Source organism: Bos javanicus, chromosome 19 (genome assembly GCF_032452875.1).
Source record: "Bos javanicus breed banteng chromosome 19, ARS-OSU_banteng_1.0, whole genome shotgun sequence".
NCBI lineage: Eukaryota > Metazoa > Chordata > Mammalia > Artiodactyla > Bovidae > Bos > Bos javanicus.
The window spans coordinates 8,264,563-8,287,925 of record NC_083886.1 but is presented as its reverse complement, the minus strand read 5'-3'; the positions used below and the strand labels follow the sequence as shown (position 1 = coordinate 8,287,925).

At 41.0% G+C, this 23,363-nt stretch overlaps 1 protein-coding gene across 1 annotated transcript in view; it reads right to left on the bottom strand.

Moving 5' to 3' along the window:
• Window positions 1-23,363, bottom strand: part of ANKFN1 (ankyrin repeat and fibronectin type III domain containing 1) — a 490,285-nt gene that overhangs the window by 311,537 nt on the left and 155,385 nt on the right. Inside the window, exon 2 of the mRNA XM_061390028.1 lies at window positions 2,459-2,499. The gene's annotated coding sequence lies outside the window, so the exon portion shown is untranslated. The remainder of the gene's footprint in view (window positions 1-2,458; window positions 2,500-23,363) is intronic.

The following is a 23,363-nucleotide window of genomic DNA, read 5'->3' as shown; positions in this document are numbered from 1 at the left end:
TCCGTTCACCACCTGCCCTTTTGCTGCAGTGAGCACACCTTCCTGACTTGCGTAAGGCTGCCCTCCCTCCCCCACAGTGGGCCTGGGGTTTTACTTGGCGCATATACATTCCCAGGACCTTTACTTGCAAAGCCTCCTGCCAGTCACTGGGGATGGAAGCCTTGTTTGAATGGAGTGCTGATTAGGTGGTTCTCCATTTGTATTGACTGTATAATACAATCATCGTTAGGACACAAGGCCAACTCCAGAGGGGCCTATTGAGTCTGGCTGCCAAAATGAACCCCAGTCACAATAGCCTGATGATTTGAACGCGTTTCCATGACTCCACAGGTCAGACCAACTTTGAGCCAGTTGCTCTGAGATGATGTGGAAAGGTACATAGATGGTATAAAATTCTAGTGCAAGTTTGCTAAGAATTAATAAACTAGGTCACCAAGCACTTTGTATGTCTTTGAGAAAAAAATGTAAAAATAAAATGATCATAAATTACCCAAAGTGACATAACTAGATTTCCGCCCCCCACCCTCAATCTAGGTGTTTTCAACTGAAATTTTGATCAAGAGATCTTGAGCTAACAGTCATATATGTGTTTGCTGCTGCTGCTGCTGCTAAGTCACTTCAGTCGTGTCTGACTCTGTGTGACCCCATAGATGGCAGTCTATCAGGCTCCCCCATCCCTGGGATTCACCAGGCAAGAACACTGGAGTGGGTTGCCATTTCCTTCTCCAATATATGTGTTTATAGTTGCATATTTGCATATAATGACTTAAAATGCTGCTTTAAATTGCCCTTCACTTAATTTTTACCATGAACATATACCAACCATGTTTTAGTATTTAACATTAAATTATTTAAAAGCAGTGTAAATGTAATAAGCAGACTCTGTATGAAAAAGATCTGCCAAATATGAATATTCAGGGAAGAAACACAGGTGGTGTTTCCCGAATGGCATTCTATGTTCAAAGGAGAGAGTACAGTCAAAAGTTACCCTTTATACAATACTCATGATAGCACGTGAAAAGGAAGATTGCTCATAAAATCTAGAATGACTCTATTGGGAAAAGCTGCTTAAATCATGTATAGCATGAAGGTGTCTTGATAATGTAATAAATACCAAAGCAGTATAACACAGAACTTGACATTTTACAAATTCCAGTGAGTGCATAATACTTAGACATAAAATGTAAATGATTTTAAGGGTGATGTTTCTTGTGCTGACATTTAGATATTTGGGGAATAGCAGTGGGATCAATTTCTTCTAGAGAACAAACAGAAGACATCATCCAGGGAAGTCAGTAAAACCTAAGTTTTTCTTACAGTTCACCTGAGCACATCATTGCTCTCAGGGTCTGAATGATTCAAAGAGAATCTATTAGAACATGCATAATATGTAAAATTTAAGTGAGACCTCTGGATTCTCTCTGGTCCAAGATGTCTAATTAAATGCTTCAGTGACTGCTGAGATGGACCTTCCAGTAGAGATTCTGTGTGAATCAGGAGCTGGGCATTGTTGGTCTCCTACTTACTTATCCAGAGTGACAAGAAACTCACTACCACTTAAACTACTATTGAATATCGAGAGTCTTCATACTGAATCCACATTTATCCTCTGCTTTTTGAACTTGCACAATAGAGTCTAGTGTGACTGGTGGGACTTTCCTGTTTTAAGAATTTGTGATATATGTTGCAAGGTAAGGAACATTAGATGTCTTTGTTCTTAGATTCTCATAATCAAATTATTCCAGAGGCAGATGGAATGTTCATATTATCTGGCTAAAATTATTAGATACATTTTAATTAAAAAAAAGAAAAAAATAGTCACATCCTAATTCTCAAAGGCAAAACTCTAAAATACTCAGAACTGCCAGTTCAGACCTGGTATAATTTTATTTTGTCTTTTAAAATAGAGAGGGGTTGTAATTTGGGTAGGGACGCTGAGAGTACCAAGAATAAAGGAATGTAATACTCAAGAGAGTCATTCTAGAAAGAACACCAGTCTAGAGAGTGGCTATAATGCAGCATACATAGGAAAGAATTATTAAGATAACTACAGTATTGTTAAACGGAAAACAATCTGTGACTCCAAGGGTCACCCAGACAAAGAGTAATAAAGAGTAGTCAGCCATTTGCGAGAGAACTTGAATATTCAAAAGCATGCTGTCACACTCTCATAATGTCTAAAAGAATGCTGTCTAATTCTTTCCTCCTTACTTTTTTTCTAGCCTTCTTTTAGAGGTAACCTGCTCACAACCACAGCCAGGTTCAATCTGCTTCCTAAATGGTTTATAAAATGTTCCACAACATTACACAAATCAAGAGTGTGAAATATTAGATTTAAACTGCATTTGTTGAGCCAGACTTGAAAAATTCAGCAATGTGGGATGGGAGCCTTAAGGATTAGGAGCTTTTAGGAATTAGAGCTAGAAGGAGATACATTTCAAGGAGGAAATGTACTTACATTTTACTGCAAGTGAAATGCCTGTCTTTAAGTGGTAGCCTCTGAAACAAAGAGAGAAAAAACTGTGTTAAAAAAAATGCAGAGTGACCAATTACAAGTGAAGAGGGCATTGAATTGCCTCCAAAGGTGCAGCCTTCGAATATGTTTTCTCGTTTGAAAAAATGAGAAGCTTAGAGATGAAACCATTTTTTCTTGGGAAACTCTTCTTGGAGGCACAGGGACCTGCAGTCCACAAAGAAAGCACGTGAGTCAATGGTGATGCCTCACTGCACGCTCAGCTCCCTGTCCGGAGCATCCTCCAATTTTGAGATCCCTTGATGCTCACTTGTCTCCCAGGTCTGATCCTGGTGAGAGGAGATATGGAGTCTGGTTGCACAGACTGCTGGCTCAGTTCATCACCCTCTTGCTCCTGGTTCGTACTCACTGCATACCCTGTTCTAGAAGGCCCAGGTCCGACCCTTTGTTCCATTAACTGAGACTCCTCCTGAAAATTACGATTTTCTCAATTCATGCTTATTGGGATAAGTGGACAAGTTTTCTTTTCCAAGAAAACTTTTCCAAGTCTTCTGGGGGCAGGGGGAGGTTGAAATAAATGCCAAGTTTCTCTTCGTTCAAGACAGCAGTGAAAAAAGAGGGACAATTAGACTGTGCCCATGCTTGGAGGGAGTCTGCTGGGTGTGCCGGCAATTTGTTCAAGGTGGCAGCCCACCAGACAATTCGCTTCCAAATCCATTTTTAAAAAATCCATTGTGGCTATATCCAAAAGGGTATTTTTCAGGGTGGTAGGTTTATTGAGAATGGCAGGTAAGTCACCATGATTGATGTGAAGTGTTTGGGTTGTGAGGTTCAAATGATCCCAGTCATCTCCCAGCCTGAGCAGTCAAGTCACAATGTCCTCAGCCTGACAAAAAGATCATGTCACTCGTCACGCCACCCACATGGATCTGGATGAGTCAGATGAGTCACCTCGGTGAGCAATATTTTTCCAGCCTCTGCCATTTTTAGTAATAGCGTGACTTTGGCAAATTGATTCAATGCTTTGGGATGGAGAGAAATAAAAATAGTGGCTATTTCAAAGAACTGATGTAATGGTTAAATAAGATAATACATGTCAGGTAGTAATATAAGGCTGGCCCATACTGAAGAGAGTGCTACCTGGTATTGTTACTGTTATTGTTATTATTACTATCAGAAGGCCAACTTGGAAAACTAACAAGTTCATGGAATTGGAGCTAGGAAGGTAGCTACAGAGACCATTTTGCTTGGGTGGGAATGTCTCCACTCTTGGCAGTCAAAACTGTACCATTTTCCCAAATTTCTCTCCCAGATGGCCTCCCTCGAATCTTCATTTTTTCCAACTGCTGAGAATGTTAATAATTTGAATTAGATCCAAATCCACATTGGAAAATCCCTAAGTATTTTAGTAAGCCACCTAATTCCTTGTTTATAATCATAGAGATGATTGGGGTTGGGGTTCCTAGATTGACAATGTACTAAATTATTGAATGGCCGGGCCCAGGAAAAAAAAAAACAAAACAAGGATATTCTTCTTTCAGAGCTTTTACGTAAGGCAGGTGCATGATGCATTTTTATTGAGTTGAATTTTTTAGATGGACCCTATGGTGAGATTCAGAAAAATGTCACATGTATCACTAACTTGAAGGAATTAGGATCACTTGCCCTGCCCCCTACATACATTCCCCTCACTCCCCTGCCACCCAGCTCTTGCCCCTCAAACAAAAAGTGTATCGAGGATTCCTCTGAAATTTTGAGCTCTTCAGTTCCTTTGAGGAAATTGTTGCTAGGAAACAGACTTAGAATGTTCTCACCTACTGAGAAAAGTTTTTACTACTGCCTCACATAACAGCTTCTTCTTTAGCTTTGAAAGTATCAGTAAAGAAAACTGTCCCTTACTTCACCAATTCACTGGATAATAGCTCTTCATTTGGGCAACAATTTCACAGAAATATCATTGATTACTTTGAAAACTATTCAAAACCATCCTTGAGACTAACTTATGTAGCTACCTAATGCGGTAGGACCAGTCATTTTTTTTGGTGTACAAAATAAATAAAACCATTAAGAACATTGTGGTGGTGAGGTTTTACAGACCATTAAAAACCATAAAAACTCGCCTTTGCTTTTCTAAGCTTACTTCCACATTTGAAAAAGAAAACCTGAGTTCTTAAAGGAGAAAGAGAGCCCTTCACTTTAATGATTAGCTCACTTGCTAAATGTTCCTTCAGTGCCTCGTATGTGAAGGACTCTGTGGTGGGCACTAATCATACATTCCCTTCCCTCATGATAATGTGTGATTGAAGAGATAACTAAACACTTGGAAAGATCATGAGGTGATACAGTGCAAAATTACAAGGTGCTCAGTGAGGTGGGAAGGTGGTCTTTGAGGATTCAATCTAGAAAGAGAAATCAGGGAATTCTAATTGGGGAAGTGTTAGGATAATATCTGATGAAAAGTCCATATTAATGATAACAGCTAACACTGCTAGTGTGATGAGTCAGCATGCCTACAAGAGGTGCTATTGTGGCCACAGGGTAGGAGTTAAGAGAGCAAATGCGGAGAGCAGAGCACACCAGGGGAAGGGACATCATCAAGGGCACAGGCCCCGGGCAGGAGGAACTGGCTCCTTTGAGAATCAGGAGACCAGGCCACCATTTGCCTTACCCTGTATGCATCTCAGCAGAGTCCGTCCTTGCACCCCATGGGAATCTTCAGGGGGTCACGGATGGGCTCTTCTGATATCAATCCTGGATTACCTTAGTTATGGAAGTTGAACCTTTGCTCCCGCCTTGGGGAGACACAACACACAACGTGTCTCTGCCTGTACCCAGCACAGGAACCACGCTCATAAGATGTGCAAGGACAGCAATCTACCATCCTCAGCTCATGGTAGCACTTGGGTCTGATTCAATCGCCAGGTCCACAGGCATGGGCCTTGTCCAAAGCACTCGGATACCATCTCCAGTCTCCTTGTTAGAAATCCAGTCTCCTATGCTCTGGTGATTACTGAGATCTGTCAACTGACAGCCCTGGAGCTCTAGGCCAAGGTGTCCAACCAAAGGATTCTCTGCATCACCTATCTCTCTCAACTTCTCCCAGTCTGCTTTTTGTGGCTGATACCATCTGGTTATGATCTGTAACTTATGATTGACACTTTTTAAGAAAATGAATGCTTATGCTGATTGAAATATTTGACTTGAGTTGTCTGCTGTTTAAAATTTTATGACAGCAAAAAAATTCATCAGTGCCAATGTCATTGTTTGAGTAATATCACACATGGAGTCAAATCAGTATACCTATTCCTCTCGGTAATACACAATATTACTTCCTGCTAGTCCAAGATTATAAATTTTGAGATGAAGTGGCTACCACTTTCTTATTCTGAATATAGAACTAATTCTATTTTATGTTAATTTAAAGTATTTGCTTATTGGCATGGTAGGAATAGGGCCTTCCCACATGGCGCAGTGGTAAAGAATTTGCCTGCCAGTGCAGAAGATGTAAGATATATGGGTTCAATCCCTGGGTTGTGAAGATCCCCTGGATAAGGAAATGGCAATCCACACCAGTATTCTTGCCTGGAAAATTCCCCTGGACAGGGGAGCCTTGTGGGCTACAGTCAATGGAGTAACAAAGATTCAGACATGACTGAGGGGCAGAGCGTGCGTGTACACACACACACACACACACACACACTAGAATACTTGTTCTTTATCTCACTTAATCCCAGGAATGCTGGGAACCAATAGTCTTTTAAGTTACATGGGAAAATAAGAAAACCAATGCAGGTTTCATACAAGTAGAATACGCCAGTTACTGGGTAAAAATTATGTGAACGGTGGATCCTCTTCACTTCTTCATGTGCTGGGCCCTTGAGAGTTTGAGGGTCTCTGCCCACAGCTCCCACACTGAAGGTAGAGACAACAGCATTAGAGGCTAGGAGTTCAGTGTCAGATCCTCCACTGACCCCCTGTGTGACCTCTAACAGTCATTCAACCTTACGCTTGTTCAGTTTCTGACATCACATGTGTGTCCATCAGTCTTTACGTAGCTCAGTGCCTTTCCTGTAACATGTGGCACCTACATCTCTCCTAAGATTGCTGTGCTTATCAGAGGAATACGCATATAAAGCCCTTGGTAGAGACCTTGCCCATTCTAAGCACTAACATAGGGTGCTTATGACTGTCTTTACTGAGTACAAAGTGAGGAATCAGCAGACAAAGAGCTGTACTTTCTATGTGAGTCAAAAATATTCCTTAACTGGTTATAAAATATGCCACATTCAATCTCTTTTTTCTCTGACCTTGGGTCTTGATTTAACCCAAAGTGGGCTTGTCTTTAAAAAATCATAGTTGATTGGCTTTTCATGATTGTTAATAATTCTGTTAACAGTAGCTCATTTATTTATTTGCTGTAGTGTTTTATGAATTTTATAAACATTTCAAATAGCTTCTGTTATGGTATTGGGATTTCACTGTTGTTTTTTTCCTAGTATTGACTCTGCCTTTGCTGAGATCTCAACAAACCCTTCTTCCATTGCCTTGCCAAGTTTACTTATATGTGACTTCTTGTGTTTTGATTTCCTTCTAGCTTTAAACAGTAAAAGTTTAATTAAATAAGCTATTTTCATTACAGAAATTTTGGAAAATATGAAAGAGCACCAAAATGAAAAAGTGTTCAGAACCTCCCAGATTTATTCTAAAGTATACAAAGAAGTGAATGTTCTTGTCCAACACTCCAGCCTCATTTCCCAGAGGTAAAGTTGTCAATAGTATGTGAAGGCATTATTCCAAATTGTTTTTTATGCTTATGAAAGCAAATATACATACATAAACCTTTAGACATATACACAAATATCATTAACATTCTTTCAACAAAACAAGGTCATACTATGTAATTTTGTTAAATATGCTTTTATCTTTTAATAGTTTTTGTGGACATATATTTCAAGTCAGTATATATACATCTCCTCATTTTTTTTAGTGACTAAATAGAAACTTATTTATGTAATGCTCTAATTTATTTAACCAGTCCCATATTGATGAACATTTAGCTTGCATGTGCTTTTTAGCTACTACAATAAGCTTGCAATGAGAAAGCATTTTGAACTTCTTTTTTTAGACTCACATGCCTATACTTTAGGGTAGTTCTTAGAATTGTGAACACTTTATTGACAGGATCTTTGCAGCTTAATATTAAATGGAGGTTTTCAAGAAGATTGAATCTATTCACCCTCTACCAACAATAGGATGCATCCTCCATGTGTAACTTTCATTTTCCACTCATAATTTCCATTTCTTTGAGATTTTTTTTTCTGTATGTGATAATTCTTCCATCTGAGCTTCAAGGTACTTAATTCCTTTTTCAGCAATGTTTTTGATTTCCAAGAACTCTTTTCTTTTCCTCAGATTGCTCCTTTGTAATAACTTCTGTAGTCTCCTTAGAAATTTATATTATTTTCTTTTAGAGTTCTTCTGGCTTCTTTTTTTAAAAGGTTCCTCACAGAGAGCTACATTTTCTGATTATGTTGTTTTTACCCCCTTCAAGCTGCTAAGTTACCATTAATGCTTTGTACATTTTCTCTCCCCACTGTTACTCGTCTGGACATCCAGATCTCCTGACTCATAAGAGAGGTGGGGTCCTCAGCCCATATGCAGGGAGACTCTTGGGGTCTCCTAAATAGTAGGGAGATCTGCCAGTGGTGAGAGGTGAAGGTGGAATCTTTTCCTGGGGGATGAGCTGGTAGGCTAGGACCTCTCAGCTGAGCGGTATGGGGTCAGTCTCCATGTTCTCAGGACCCTCAAGCCAAATGTGGAGTTTAAGTGTTCTCTTCAAGTTAAATACACTTTATGTATTCTTTAGTCATGGTCTTCTCAAAAATAAAACACAAAGCAACAGCAAAAAATCTAAATATGGGTCCCAAAACAATTAAAAAACGTCTTTGAAACCAAGCTGGCATGACAGACCAAGGTAGACTCTCATCTTGAAGATGAGGGCATTAAGAAACCTTTATAAGCATGTCATTCTCAGAAAACATGTCAATAATATTATGAATTATATTCCATGCTGGATATGGGGATATTCTGGCCAAACAATTTCATTGCACACCCTATTCAAATAGTATACATTAATTGTCAATAGCAATAAAGTAGATGGTCCTTTTGGTCAATAATGTATTTATTAACATATACCAGATACTTAAAATGTGTCCCAGGTATTGAACATCTAACATTGGCAAAAGTGTGGTGATTATATAATCACCAAGGTATTTACATGAAAGGTGTTCTAGAAAAATGACTTTACAATTACAGTGACATACATGGTAAGTACTGTGATACTGCTACATGTGGGGTATTATCAGAGAAGGAGGTTCTTCCTAAACCAGATTAAGCCACACTTTTCCAAAGAATGGTGATGATGGATTTGTGAAAAGAAGTTAAATGTTCAAGTAAGTTTGGGAAATGCTGGGTTAAAGATATTGAAATAGGTCTTTCTACAGCAATCTCAGGCCTTTTAATACTTTAATATTTATTATAAATTTCAAAGAGAAGTAATGTCCCAAATTTACATGTCCAAAGAACAAGCATGGACTTCTTGCCAAGCATTTTGAAGGGTATGTGGGGGAACAGTGGCCAAAGTGATGCAGAGAGCTCCCCAGAGCAGTAATAGCAGGGCTGAGATTTCAAGATGAGCAAAACAGGTTAGGGAAGTCTCAGCAGGACAGCATGTGCACAGGCCCAGAGACAGGACAGGAGCTGAGGGAACCCTGAGTAGCTCAAAACAGTTATACCAAAAAATTCCACAGGAAAAAGTGGCCAGAGGTGGGGACAGAGATAAGCAAGAGTTAATTAGAGCATTCCTTCCTGGTAAAGGACTGAAAGCCTTCTTGAACAGAAAGCCAAGAAGCTTATTTGAAGGTTTCTAAAATAGGGGAGAGATATGAATGGATTCTTGGGCTCAAAAATCACTGCAGATATTGACTGCAGCCACACAATTAAAAGACACTTGCTCCTTCAGAGAAAAGCTATGACAAACCTAGACAGAGTATTAAAAAACAGAGACATCACAGGTATACATGTACCTGTGGCGGATTCATTTTGATATTTGGCAAAACTAGTACCATTATGTAAAGTTTAAAAATAAAATAAAATTTTAAAAAATAAATAAATAAAAAACAAAAAACAAAAAACAAAACAAAACAAAAATAATGCTATATAACAAAATTCCCCCCCGCCAAAAAAAAACCACAAAGACATCACTTTGCCAACAAAGGTCCAGGCTTGACAAAGGTCAAGGCTATGGTTTTTCCAGTAGTCATGTACAGATGTGAGATTTGGATTATAAAGAAGGCTGAGTGCCAAAGAATTGATGCTTTTGAACTGTGGTGTTGGAGAAGACTCTTGAGAGTGCCTTGGACTGCAAGGAGATCCAATCAGTCCATCCTAAAGGAGATCAGTCCTGGATGTTCATTGGAAGGACTGATGCTGAAGCTCCAATACTTTGACTACTGGATAAGACTTGACTCACTGGAAAAGACTCTGATTCTGGGAAAGATTGAGGGCAGGAGGAGAAGGTGGTGACAGAGGATGAGGTGGCTGGATGGCATCACTGACTCATTGGGCATAAGTCTGAGCAAGCTCTGTGAGACAGTTAGGAAAAGGGAAGCCTAATGTGCATAGTCCACGGGGTTGCAAAGAGTTGGACACAACTTGGCTACTGAACAGCAACAACAATAAATGTATTTGTTTTGTCAAAAATATCTTGGTCGCAGCATAGCTGTGGATTGCAGCTAGGTCAGCCTGGAGAAAGGAAGCATAGTCAGAAGAAGTTATTAAACTAACCCAGATGACGGTGTTGAGGGACCGAAGTAGAGAAAGATGGGTGGATAGTTAGAAAGGTTAGAGAAATCAAAGAGATTAATTAGATACATTGACAATAGGTAGGTAAGTAGATAAGGGGCTGAAGAGAGTGGGCAGAACCAGGCAGCAGATTGGCTGTGGGGTGAGTTGACATTAGGTGATTTCTGGGGGACTGGGTGGGGAATAACTTAGAAAAGGAATATGGGAGTGAAACAGGAGGGAAGGCATAACCTTTGAAAGAATGACATAGGCCAAGGACATGACATAAACTGATTAGAACCAAATAGGTCCAAGACGGCAGATGATTCAACTTCCATTAGACCTTGAGCCTCAGAATATGCTTATTGTAACATACCAGCAAGCTAAATTACACACACAGGTGCCATGACAATTCCAAGACTGACCATGAAGGTTAAAAAGTGAGCAGTGACCCAGTTCCTGGAAATCCCCATCCCTTTCCCAAAATAACTGGCATACTGTCTCATTCATTGTTGTTCAGTCACTCAGTCTTGTCCAACTCTTTCTGACCCCATGGACTATAGCATGCCAGGCTTCCCTGTCCTTCACCATCTCCTGGAGCTTGCTCAAACTCATGTCCCTTGAGTTGGTGGTGCCAGCCAACTATCTCATCTTCTGTTGCCCCCTTCTCCTCCTGCCTTCAATCTTCCCAGGCATCAGGGTCTTTTCTAATGAGTCAGCTCTTTGAATCAGGTGGCCAAAGTATTGGAGCTTCAGCTTTACCATCAGTCCTTCCAATGAATATTCAGAATTGATTTCCTTTAGGACTGACAGGTTTGATCTCCTTGCAGTCCAAGGGACTTTCAAGAGTCTTCTCCAACACCATGGTTCAAAAGCATTCATTCTTTGGCACTCAGCCTTCTTTATTGTCCAACTCTCATATCCATACATGACTGCTGGAAAAACCATAGCTTTGGCTATACAGTAATTTCATAGGCTCTCACTCATTAGCCTATGAAATTACCCAGCTGTGGAATATGCTTCTCTCTAAATAAATCCTCTTCTTACCTATCACTTTGTCTCTCACTGAATCCTTTCTGTGATGAGACATCAAGAGCCCACATTTCTTTCATTAAGTCCTGAGACCAGGGTTTCAAGTCTCAAACTGAGTTACATGGTTTCAGGGGGAAGAACAGATTTGCATTGAACCTAATAGGTTCAATAGCATAGGAGGTAGAATTTAGGTGAGAAGGGAAGGAGGCCCAATCCATTGCTATAATCATACTCTTTGACATGTTGATTCGAAAGGCTATTGAACATGTAACTTTTAAGATCCTAATATGTAAATCTAAAAGAAATAATAGCAGCGCTAGGAACCCAGAAGTCATGTTTTTATTCCTTAGGAAACACAGAACTCACTTAGAAATTCTATACTCAAAACCCCTCAACAGGAATCTCTCTGGTGGTCCAGTGGCCAGGACTCTGCATTCCCAATGAAGGGAGGCCCAGGTTTAATCCCTGGTCAGGGGACTAGATCCACATGCTGCAACTAAGATCCTGCAGGCCACAGTGAAGATCAAAGATCCCTTCATGCTGCAGCTAAGACCCAGTACAGCCAAACAAAAATAAGGAAATAAATGTAAAAAATTGCTCATATGTTCTAAAATATTTATTTAAAAAAACCCTCAACAGACAAGAAGAGTATGAATTTTAAATGAACGTAGATGAATGGATAAAGAAGTTGTGGTACATGCATACAATGGAATATTATTCAGTCATAAATAAAATGAATCAGTTGAACTGAAGTGGATGAACCAAGAGTCTATTATACAGAATGAAGCAAATCAGAAAGAGGAAAACACATATGATGAACCTATTTGCAGGGCAGGAATAGAGATGCAAACTTAGAGAACAGACTTGTGGGCACAGCAGGGGAAGGAGAGGAGGGGGCAAATTGAGATAGTAGCGTTGGAATATGTACATTACCGTGTGTAAAATACATAGCTAGTGGGAAGCTGCTCTATAACACAGGGGGCTCAGCCTGGTGCTCTGTGACAACCTAGAGGGGTGGCTTGGGGGGTGTGAGGGAGGCTGTAGAAAAGGGAATATATATGTATGCTTATGTCTGATTTGCATTGTTGTATGACAGAAACCAACAGAACATTGTGAAGTAATTATCCTCCAATTAAAAATAAATTAAAAAATGAACATAGAATGGTTACAATTCTTTATTTAAAACCCATACTGCCTAACCTCTTCTTCCTTCTTAGGGGGAGAAGGGGATGAACTTATTCAGATTAGTGGATTAGTGGATAACAACTCTCGGGGCTTCTCAGCCTTGGCACTGTTGGCTTTTGGGGTCAGATATTCCCTCCACGTTGTAGGCTAGCAGCATCCTGGCCTCTACCCACTAGATGCCACTCTTAGCCCTTCCTTCCCCAGTTGTCATCATCGAAATGTCTCCAGACTTTGCCTGATACCCTTGGGAGGGTCATACCTGTGTTTTCTCTGCTGCCTCCTACTCAGACTGAGAACCAGTGCTCCAACTATTCCTCTGATACCACGTGGTGAAATTTGGAAGACCTCTGCTAATTCTTTTGTGCCAGGGGAGGGTGAAACCTCGAGAAGGCCTTTTGTTGATCAGAGAACATTAATGAGTTCCTGGTCTAGACCTTGAGTAGATGGTGTGGAAGTTAAATTCTGTGACAGAAGAAAGTGAAAGGAATTCAATTTCTACAGTAAACTGAAAGGAACTTGCTGGGCAGCAGAAGGCTAATATCTTGCAGAAAGGAGAGCAGTGAGAAATCCCTGATGGTTGGGAGGATGTAGGGTCTTTAGTTACAGGGATGCTTAGCATTCAGTCCTAAACTAAGCTGTTTCCTGATCTGTGCTATAAGACCATTCCTTTATTTTAAAGTCCTGAGGTGGAACCTCAGGCCAAACATAGCTGTAAGGATGTCATCTCCCAGGACTTTGTGGAGAGGTTCAGTGTGGGGCTCAGGCTTTTAAGCTCTGTCACTGTCCTCACCATTGCCATCTTCTTTCTTTTTATCATTTCTTCCTTCTTCTCTCACATCCCATAATAAAAACTTTCATTCTTGGAGGTTAATTCCTTTGCTTGGAATGACCAGTAAGGGTAAATTCCCTGAGGGGTGCTGAGTTTCTGAAGCTGTAGGAGGCCAGAGGTGCTCTTTGGGATGGACAGGGCAGAGCTTGGCGTAGAGACAGACATCATCAGCAATATGGGGCCCTCTCACTGATGTCTCCTAACAGATGGGTAAGCTGAGGTCCAGAAGGCCACAGGGCTTTGTTTTAGGAACAGGGTCTTCTTTGGCTCCTGGTTTCCTGGTTCAGTACTTTCTCTAGCAGAGCACACTAGGAAATCATTTCTCTCAGATTACCTGGCACTGATATCTAGAAAGGTCTCTGATTTTTGCACTGGAAGCTCCGAGGTAATCACCTTGCAAGGAGAAAAAAGCAGAGTAAAAGCTCTTTAACTAAAGGTTCACTCAAGGATGTCTTAAAGCTTGGCTTATCCTCAAATCTTTTCTCCATGACATCAGTAAACTATTATTTGGCTCAAAATATTTTCTACTTTCAAACATCTCTTTTCAAATTTCTATCTTCTGTCAGCTGACAATACAGGCACATAAAACCCTTTCATGTCTCCCAGGCCACTATAGTTCAAATCTTATCATTAAATAATGAATTTCTAAAGATGAATTATTCAAATTTCAAAGAGATGGTTTTAGGCAAGGAATGAAGTATCTTTCAAATCTGCAGTAGATAATATGAAAGCTGATTAATGGCCAGTGTTTACATTTCTAGCTATCAATTTTTAATGAAACATTTCCTTTGAAGTTACAAGAACATACTGCTACTGCAGCTAAGTCACTTCAGTTGTGTCCGACTCTGTGTGACCCCATAGATGACAGCCCACCAGGCTCCCCTGTCCCTAGGATTCTCTAGGCAAGAACACTGGAGTGGGTTGCCATTTCCTTCTCCAATGCATGAAAGTGAAAAGTGAAAGTGAAGTCACTCAGTCGTGTCCGACTCCTAGCGACCCCATGGACTGCAGCGCACCAGGCTCCTCCATCCATGGGGTTGTCCAGGCAAGAGTACTGGAGTGGGGTGCCATTGCCTTCTCCACACAAGAACACAAGAACATATGAAGTCTGTAAATATAAAACCTGAAAATCACACTGAAGTTCTGTTTCACAAAAGGTGACCTCAATTGATACTGTTCCAAAACTCTTCCAGTAGGAGAACAATGGTTCAAATTCCTTATAAATCAGAGCATGAACCCAAACAACTTCTTATCCATCTTTTTATCTTCTGCAGTGTCTAGCAGAATATTGAGCACATAGTGAGTCTTCAATAGATAGTCATTAAATGAATCAACCTCCAGACTTCCCCAGCAAAAAGATTCTGCCTGCCCAGCAGCCGCCCGCATCCACACCACCTCTATCACCCGTTCGTGTGTCCAGGACCAGGAATGTCATGTGCAGGACACAGTGCAAAAATGAAAAGGTGGAGTCTCTTGTTGCAAAATGATTAAGAACTTCAATGCAGTGACAGCAGAGCATGAACCTAAGGCCCGAGGCCGTGTGACTGCATCGGGTGTGTGGCATGCTCATAGAGCCAGCATCACAAGTGTCCAGCCTGCTTCCCAGTCTTCTGAGTCCTTCATGCTGCTGGTCGTGCCGCCTGGGCCAAGAGTAGACCCAAGTTGTTCTGTACTTGGCCCCTTCTTTCCTGTCTTAGTCAAAAAGTCAAAAAGAATATCCTTCCTTCTAGGGTACGTGGCCTTCCAACTTTCTCACATTGTCTTTTTCATTGTGCTTTCTGGACCCATGTGCTAAGGTGAGAGACCCCGCCTCGGTCTCTATCTTCTCAGTCCATCTCCTCACCAGAATGGAAACAGGGCTTTCCCACCTCTCCAGTCTGCTCCAGCATGGACCCCTATTGTTTCTGACTCCAAAGTGCCCTTGAACCTTAGTGGCTCTTCTAGACCATTTGTTACCTTGCCCTTTCTAACATAATTTCTGCACCCTTTTTCCATACCCTACCACACATCATTAGATACTTTTCATGATGCATTAGATACTTAGATACTTCCTTCTGCCTCCCTTCTGACTCTAGCTTGCAGCTCCCAGCTTTCTCCTCCTCTCCCAGCTTTCTTCTTCTCTCCCAGCTTTCTTGGTATTTGTAATGTTTGCCACAATGATCCATCTGGGTCTCTGATCTTGCAGCTCAATGATTCCAAAAAGTCTCTGATCTTCATTACTACTGACTCCAAATACTCACTGGTATACCTCAACTTACACTATTACCAGGAACTACTCCAGATGTATATTCCAAGCATGGGGCCATTTGGAAAATGTAGAAAGCAAAAACAAGCAAATAAGAACAACAAAGCAAATCAACCAACCAAACAAAAATAACTGCCATTCTATCACTCAGTGATCTCACTGATAGAATTTTAGAAACTACCACCCCCAGTCTTTTCTCTATGCATAGAAAATAGAAACTGTGGGAGTTGTGATGAGTCTTATCTGCAAAAATAAAGATATTGATCTAATCTTGGATATCAGATTATGGATGTTTAACCAGAGAGCTCTAATTAAGCTGAAATCTGAAAGCTGGGTTGGAACATCTCATTGAAGGAGAGAGGGAAGATCGTCATAGCAGAAGGCATAGCTTGTGCAAAATCCTGAAGCAGGAAAGAGCATGCCTTTTTTGAGAACCTAAAAGAAAGCCACTGAGTAAGAACACAGTGAAATGAATCACCTGGATTCAAATTATTTACTTCAGCCTCAATTTCCTCCTCTGTAAACTGGAGATTATATTGGTCTTCTCTGAGGTTTATAGGAAAGATTAAATGTATTCTTGTAAGGAAAGCACTTAAAAAAGCACCTGACACATAGTAAAGCTTTTTTCAAACAGGGAAAAGAAAGTGTAGGTAGCCTGAAGAGTCAGCATGGAGAAGGAGCCAAACCACCTCTGCCTCCTGTGTTCTCCATGAGGACACAGCCATGAGGGACAGCTATCAGCATGAGCATGTCTGGCTTCTGTCTTTTCCAGCCAGGAAGAGGTGGACTTCCCAGACTATGGGAAGACCTGTGTCCACCAGGCCATTTTCCAGAGAGAGACGTCTTCCTGGCTGCAGGCCACTGCTCTTGTGTACAGAGCAGGCTCCTGTGTTAACGCTGTAAGTTAGGGGTCCTGCTGGGAGTGGACAGGCAAGTGACAGTTGTGTGGCGATGGGCTCTAGGTTCTTCAGTTCAGAGGAGAGGAAGGGAAGCCCTTGGTTTGGGTTCTGCTGTGAAGTTTCCTTGGAGAAGGAAATGGCAACCCACTCCAGTGTTCTTGCCTGGAGAATCCCATGGATGGAGGAGCCTGGTAGGCTGCAGTCCATGGGGTGGCACAAAGTCAGACATGACTGAAGCGACTTAGCAGCAGCAGCAGTGAAGTTTTCCAGTTGTTGTGCATTTTGGGGTTATTGGACACTCTCCAGCTATCAATGAGGTTGGGACTTTGATATCCACTTAGTGGAGAAGACATGGTGAAGGATTAGAATCCTAGTCCTCAACAAGTCAATCAACTAGACATCTTAAGAAAACTACAGATATTTGGAAAGCAGAGAAGACTCTTGAGAGTCCCTTGGACTGCAAGGAGATCCAACCAGTCCATCCTAAAGGGGATCAGTCCTGGATGTTCATTGGAAGGACTGATGCTGAAGCTGAAACTCCAATACGACCACCTGATGCAAAGAGCTGACTCATTGGAAAAGACCCTGATGCTGGGAAAGATTGAGGGCAGGAGGAGAAGGGATGACGGAGGATGAGATGGTTGGATGGCATCATCGACTCAATGGACATAGGTTTGGGTGGACTCCAGGAGTTGGTGATGGACAGGGAGGCCTGGTGTGCTGCAGTTCATGGGGTCTCAAAGAGTCAGACATGACTGAGCAACTGAACTGAACTGAACTGAAAGAATCTGAACACAAGACCACAGATCCTAGTATAGCTATTTATATTATGAACAATTTGGTGTGAGTGGGCAGTGTTAGCTTTTCTTTGACTTGTTTGATGACAATGGCTTGCAGTCAATGTGAAGCTGAGGCCAATACTGAATTATTTGGACTTTAAGTGGAACAACAACAATAGCAAACCCCAGGATACTTTTCATCAGAGTAGAGAGAACAAGGGAGAGGTTTTGGTTGGCAGGGTAGTGGTAGGCACTGGGAACACTTGCTTAGCTGATCCAGCTGGGGTTCCTGTTGATCTAGTTTGGAACAGCACAGGCTTGAGGTGGGACTGTGGAAGGACCAGCTTCCTAATTCAAGGAGCTTGCCCACAGAATCCTGGGGCTTTGGGGTAAATATTTTCTAAATGGCTTTTTTCATAAGGCTTATTTCTTAAATGAGATATGATGTCTTAAATCCATAGCTGATTATGATGTGAATTTAACAAACTCTGTCCCATCACTTCATGGCAAATATATAAGGAAAAAATGGAGACAGTGACAGACTCATTTTCTTGGGCTCCAAAATCATTGTGGATGGTGACTGCAGCCATAAAATTAAAAGATGGTTGCTCCTTGGAAGGAAAGTTATGCACACCTAGACAGCATATTAAAAAGCAGAGACATAACTTTGCCAACAAAGGTCCATATACCCAAAGCTATGGTTTTACCAGTAGTCACATAAGGATGTGAGAGCTGGACCATAAGGAAGGCTGAGAACTGAAGAACTGATGCTTTCAAACGGTAGTGCTGGAGAAGACTTCTGAGAGTCCCTTCACCAGCAAGGAGATCAAACCAATCAATCCTAAAGAAAATCAACCCTGAATACTCATTGGAAGAACTGATGATGAAGCTGAAACTCTAACATTTTGGCCACCTGATGTGAAGAGCTGACTCACTGGAAAAGACCCTGATGCTGGGAAAGATTGAGGGCAGGAGGACAAATGGGTGACAGAGGATGAGATGGTTGGGTGGCATCACTGACTCAATGGACATGAGTTTGAACAAACTCTGGGAGATGGTGAAGGACAGGGAAGTCTGGTCTGCTGCAGTCCATGGGGTCGCAAAGAGTTGAACACAACTGAGCAATTGAACAACAATGATCTAGGTAACGATTGAAGAGGAGCTGGATCCTTGGTTTATCTTGAGGTAGTCAGCTAGGAAGTATACTTAGAAGACCATTTTGTTGAACTGTCTGTTTCTAGGGTAGATTTGCTTACAGAGTGAAGGAAGAATGAAGTTGTTTAAAAAAACAACAACAATAGGCTTTGATCTTATCGTTAGAATACAAGCTGTTAGAATTGAAAGAAAAATGAAGAAAGATGCTGTGACTGAGTGGGAAAAAAGGAAGTTCTTACTTTAGGAGAAATGCTGAGATTTTAGAGGCTAAATTGGACAGGTACAAACCTAAAATGTTTAAATGCTTTAAAGTTCATGTTAGAAAACAAGTATTGTTGCTGTTTAATTGCTTAGCCACGTCTGCCTCTTTTGTGATTCTATGAACTGTATGTGGCCTTTCAGGTTCCTCTGTTCTCTGGTCCTCTCCCAGATGGCTCAGGGAGAATGAGCTATCTGTGAGAAAGTTGGTTAAACTTTAAATCCTTTTTTGTTAAATTTAGGGAAGTGCAGTTATTTACGGGCTTCCCAGGTGCTGCTGGTGGTAAAGAACTCACCTGCTAATGCAGGAGATGTAGGAGACACAGGTTTGATCCCTGGGTTGGGAAGATCCCCTGGAGGAGGAAATGGCAACCCACTCCAGTATTCTTGTCTGGAGAATTGCATGGACAGAGGAGCCTGGAGGGCTACAGTCCACAGGGTTGCAAAGAGTTGGACATGATTAAAGTGACTTAGCATGCACACAGAGTTATTTACAATATTGTGTTTAATTTCTGCCAAATGGTGAAGTGACTTAGTCATACATGCACACACACATGTCTATATAAATTATATATATTCTTTTGGGCATTCTTTTTCATTATGGTTTATCACAGGGCCTTGGTGTTTATCCTATATACAGTAGTTTGCTTCTGCTAATCCCATGCTCCCAATCCATCCCTCCCCCATGCCCCTCCTTCCTTGGAGACCACAAGTCTGTTCTCTATATAGATGAGTCTGTTTTTGTTTTATAGATATGTTTGGACCATATTTTAGATTCCACATATAAATATCATATTTGTCTTCTTCTTCTTGACTTCCTTTGATAATGTTCAAGTCCATCCATATGGCTTCCACTGGCATTATTCCATTCTTTTAAAGTTCTGAGTAGTATTCCATTGTATATATGTAGCTCTCCTTTATCCATTCATCTGTCAATGGACATTTAAGCTGTTTCCATCTCTTGGCTACTGTGAATGGTGCTGCTATAAACACAGGGGTACATTGGCCAACTTTGAGTGACGTGCACCTCACATCCTTGGGCAACATCTGGCATTACCTAGGAACATTCTTCTTTGATTACCATGATTTGAGGGTGGGGCTTGTTGTTGTTGTTAGGTTGCTTAGTCGTATCCAACTCTAACAGTCCCATAGACTGCAGCCCACTAGGTTTCCTTGTCCTTCACCATCTCCTAAATTTGCTCAAAATGAAGTCCATTGAGTTGGTGATACCATCCAACCACCTCGGCCTCTGTCATTCCTTCTCCTGCCTTCAATCTTTCCCAGCATCAGGATCTTTTCCAATGAGCTGGCTCTTCACATCAGGTAATCAAAGTATTGGAGCTTCAGCATCAGTCCATCCAATAAATATTCCAGATTGATTTCCTTTACAATTGACTGGTTTGATTTTCTTGCAGTCCAAGGGACTCTTAAGTGACTTCTCCAGCCTATTTAATACAGTCAAAAGCATCAGTTCTTTGGTGCTCAGCCTTCTTTATGGTTGACATCCATACATGACTACTGGAAAAACAGTAGCTTTGATTATATGGAATTTTATTGGAAAAGTAAGGTCACTGCTTTTAATATACTGCCTAAGTTTGTCATTGCTTTTCTTCTAAGGAATAAGCATCTTTTAATTTCATGGCTGCAGTGATTTTGGAGCCCAAGAAAGTAGTCTGTAACTGTTTCCCCCTCTACTTGCCATAAAGTGATAAGACCAGATGCCGTAATCCTAGTTTTTTGAATGTTGAGTTTTAACCCAACTTTCTCACTCTCCTCTTTCACCCTCATCAAGAGGCTGTTTAGTTCCTCTTTGCTTTCTGCCATAAGCATGGTGTCATCTGCATATCTGAGGTTGATATTTCTCCCAGCAGTCTTGGTTCCAGCTTGTGCTTCAGCTAGCCTAGCATTTCTCATGATGTACTCTGCATATAAATTAAATAAGCAGGGTGACAGTATACAGCCTTGACATACTCTTTTCCCAATTTTGAAACAGCCCATTGTTCCATGTATGGAAACTGTTGCTTCTTGATCTGCGTACAGGTTTCTCAGGAGGCAAGTAAGGTGGTCTGATTTTCCTATCCCTAGAATGTTCCACAGTTTGTAGTGATCCACACAGCCAAAGGCTTTAGTGTTATCAATGAAGCAGAGTTTTCTGGAATTTTCATGCTTTTTCCATTATCCAATGGATGTTGGCCATTTGATGTCTGGTTCATCTGTCTATTCTAAATCTAGCTTGTACCTCTGGAAGTTGTTTGTTCACATACTGTTGAAGCCTAGCTGGAAGGATTTTCAGCATTACCATGATAGCATGTTGCTGCTGCTGCTAAGTTGCTTCAGTCGTGTCCGACTCTAGCAACCCCATGAACTGTAGCCTACCAGGCTCCTCTGTCGATGGGATTTTCTAGGCAAGAGTACTGGAGTGAGGTGCCATTGCCTTCTCCGTGATAGCATGTTAAATGAGTGCAATTGTGAGGTAGTTTGAAGATTCTTTAGCATTGCCTTTCTTAGGGATTGGAATGAAAACTGACCATTTCGAGTCCTGTGGCCACTGCTGAGCTTTCCAAATTTGCTGGCATATTGAGTGCAGCACTTTAACAGAATAGTCTTTTAGGATTTAGGAAATAGTTCAGCTGGAATTCTATCAGCCCCACTAGCTTTATTCATAGTGATGCTTCCTAAAGCCCACTTGACTTCACAATCTAGGATGTCTGGCTCTAGGTGAGTAATCACACCATCATGGTTATCCAGGTTATTAAGATTTTTTTTTTGTACAGTTCTGTGTATTCTTGCCACCTTTCTTTAATTTCTTCTGCTTCTGTTAGGTCCATACCTCTTCTGTCCTTTACTATGCCCATCTTTGCATGAAATGTTCCCTTGGTATATCTAATTTTCTTGAAGAGATCTCTAATATTTTCAAATTTCTTGTTTTCCTCTATTTCTTTGCATTGTTAACTTAGAAAGGCTTTCTTATCTCTCCTTACTATGCTTTGGATATTTTTCCTTTTATCCTTTGCCTTTCACCTCTTTCTTTTTTCAGATATTTGCTGAACTCCTTATTGTAAAATTCAGACTTAAATTGAAGAAACTAGGGAAAACCACTAGGCCATTCAGGTATGGCCTAAACCAAATCCCTTATGATTATACAGTGGAAATGATAACCTCAGACAACCATTTTGCTTTTTTGGATGTATTTTTCTTGGGGATTGTTTTGATCACCACCTCCTGTATAATGTTATGAACCTCCATCCATAGTTTTTCAGGTACTCTGTCTACCAGATCTAATCTCTTGAGTCTATTTGCTGCTTCTACTATATAATCATAAGGCATTTGCTTTGGGAAATGAAAACTACAATCAAAGAGAACTAACCAGTCTGATCCCATGGACCACAGTCTTGTCTAACTGAATGAAACAATGAGCCATGCTGTGTATGGCACACCCAAGACAGATGGGTCATGTTGGAGAGTTCTGACAAAATGTGGAACGCTGGAGAAGGGAACGGCAAACCACTTTAGCATTCTTGCCTTGAAACCCCATGAATAGTATGAAAAGGCGAAAAGATATGACACTGAAAGATAAACTCCCCAGGTCAGTAGGTGTCCAATATGCTACTGGAGAAGAGAGGAGAAGTAGCTCCAGAAGGAATGCAGAGGCTGAACCAAAGCAGAAACAGCGCCCAGTTATGGATGTATCTGATGGTGAAAGTAAAGTCTGATGCTCTAAAGAACAATATTGCATAGGAACCTGGAATGTTAAGTCCATGAATCAAGGTAAATTGGAAGTGATCAAACAGGAGATGGCAAGTGTGAACATCGACATTTTAGGAATCAGTGAACTAAAATGGATGAGAATGCTCAAATTTAATTCAGATGACCATTATATCTACTGTGGACAAGAATCCCTGAGAAGAAATGGAATAGCCCTCATAGTCAACAAGAGTCTGAAATGCAGTACTTGGGTGAAATCTCCAAAATGACATAATGCTCTCTGTTCATTTCCAAGACAAACCATTCAACATTAGAGTAATCCCAGTCTATGCCCCAACCAGTAATGCTGAAGAAGCTGAAGTTGAATGATTCCATGAAGATCTACCATACTTTCCAGAACTAATACCAAAAATGATGTCCTTTTCATCATAGGGGACTGGAATGCAAAAGTTGGAATTCAAGAGATACCTCAAGTAACAGGCAAGTTGGCTGTGGAGGACAAAATGAAGCAGGGCAAAGGCTAACAGAGTTTGGCAAGAGAATGCACTGGTCATAGCAAATACCCTCATCCAACAGCACAAGAGATGACTCCCCACATGGACATCACCAGATGGTCAATACCGTAACGAAATTGATTATACTCTCTGCAGCCAAATATGAAGAAGCTCTATACAGTCAGCAAAAATATGACCAGGAGCTGACTGTGGCTCAGATCATGAACGCCTTATTGTAAAATTGAGATTTAAATTGAAGAAAGTAGGTAAAACCACTTGGCCATTCAGGTATGACCTAAATCAAATCCCTTACAGTGGAAGTGACAAATAGATTTAAGGGATTAGAACTGATCAATGGAGTGCCTGAAGAACTATGGATGGAAGTTTGTGACATTGTACAGGGGGCAGGGGCTACTGGCTGTTTAACATGCTGTTACATAGAAGAAAGCCCTCTGGACAAAGAATTA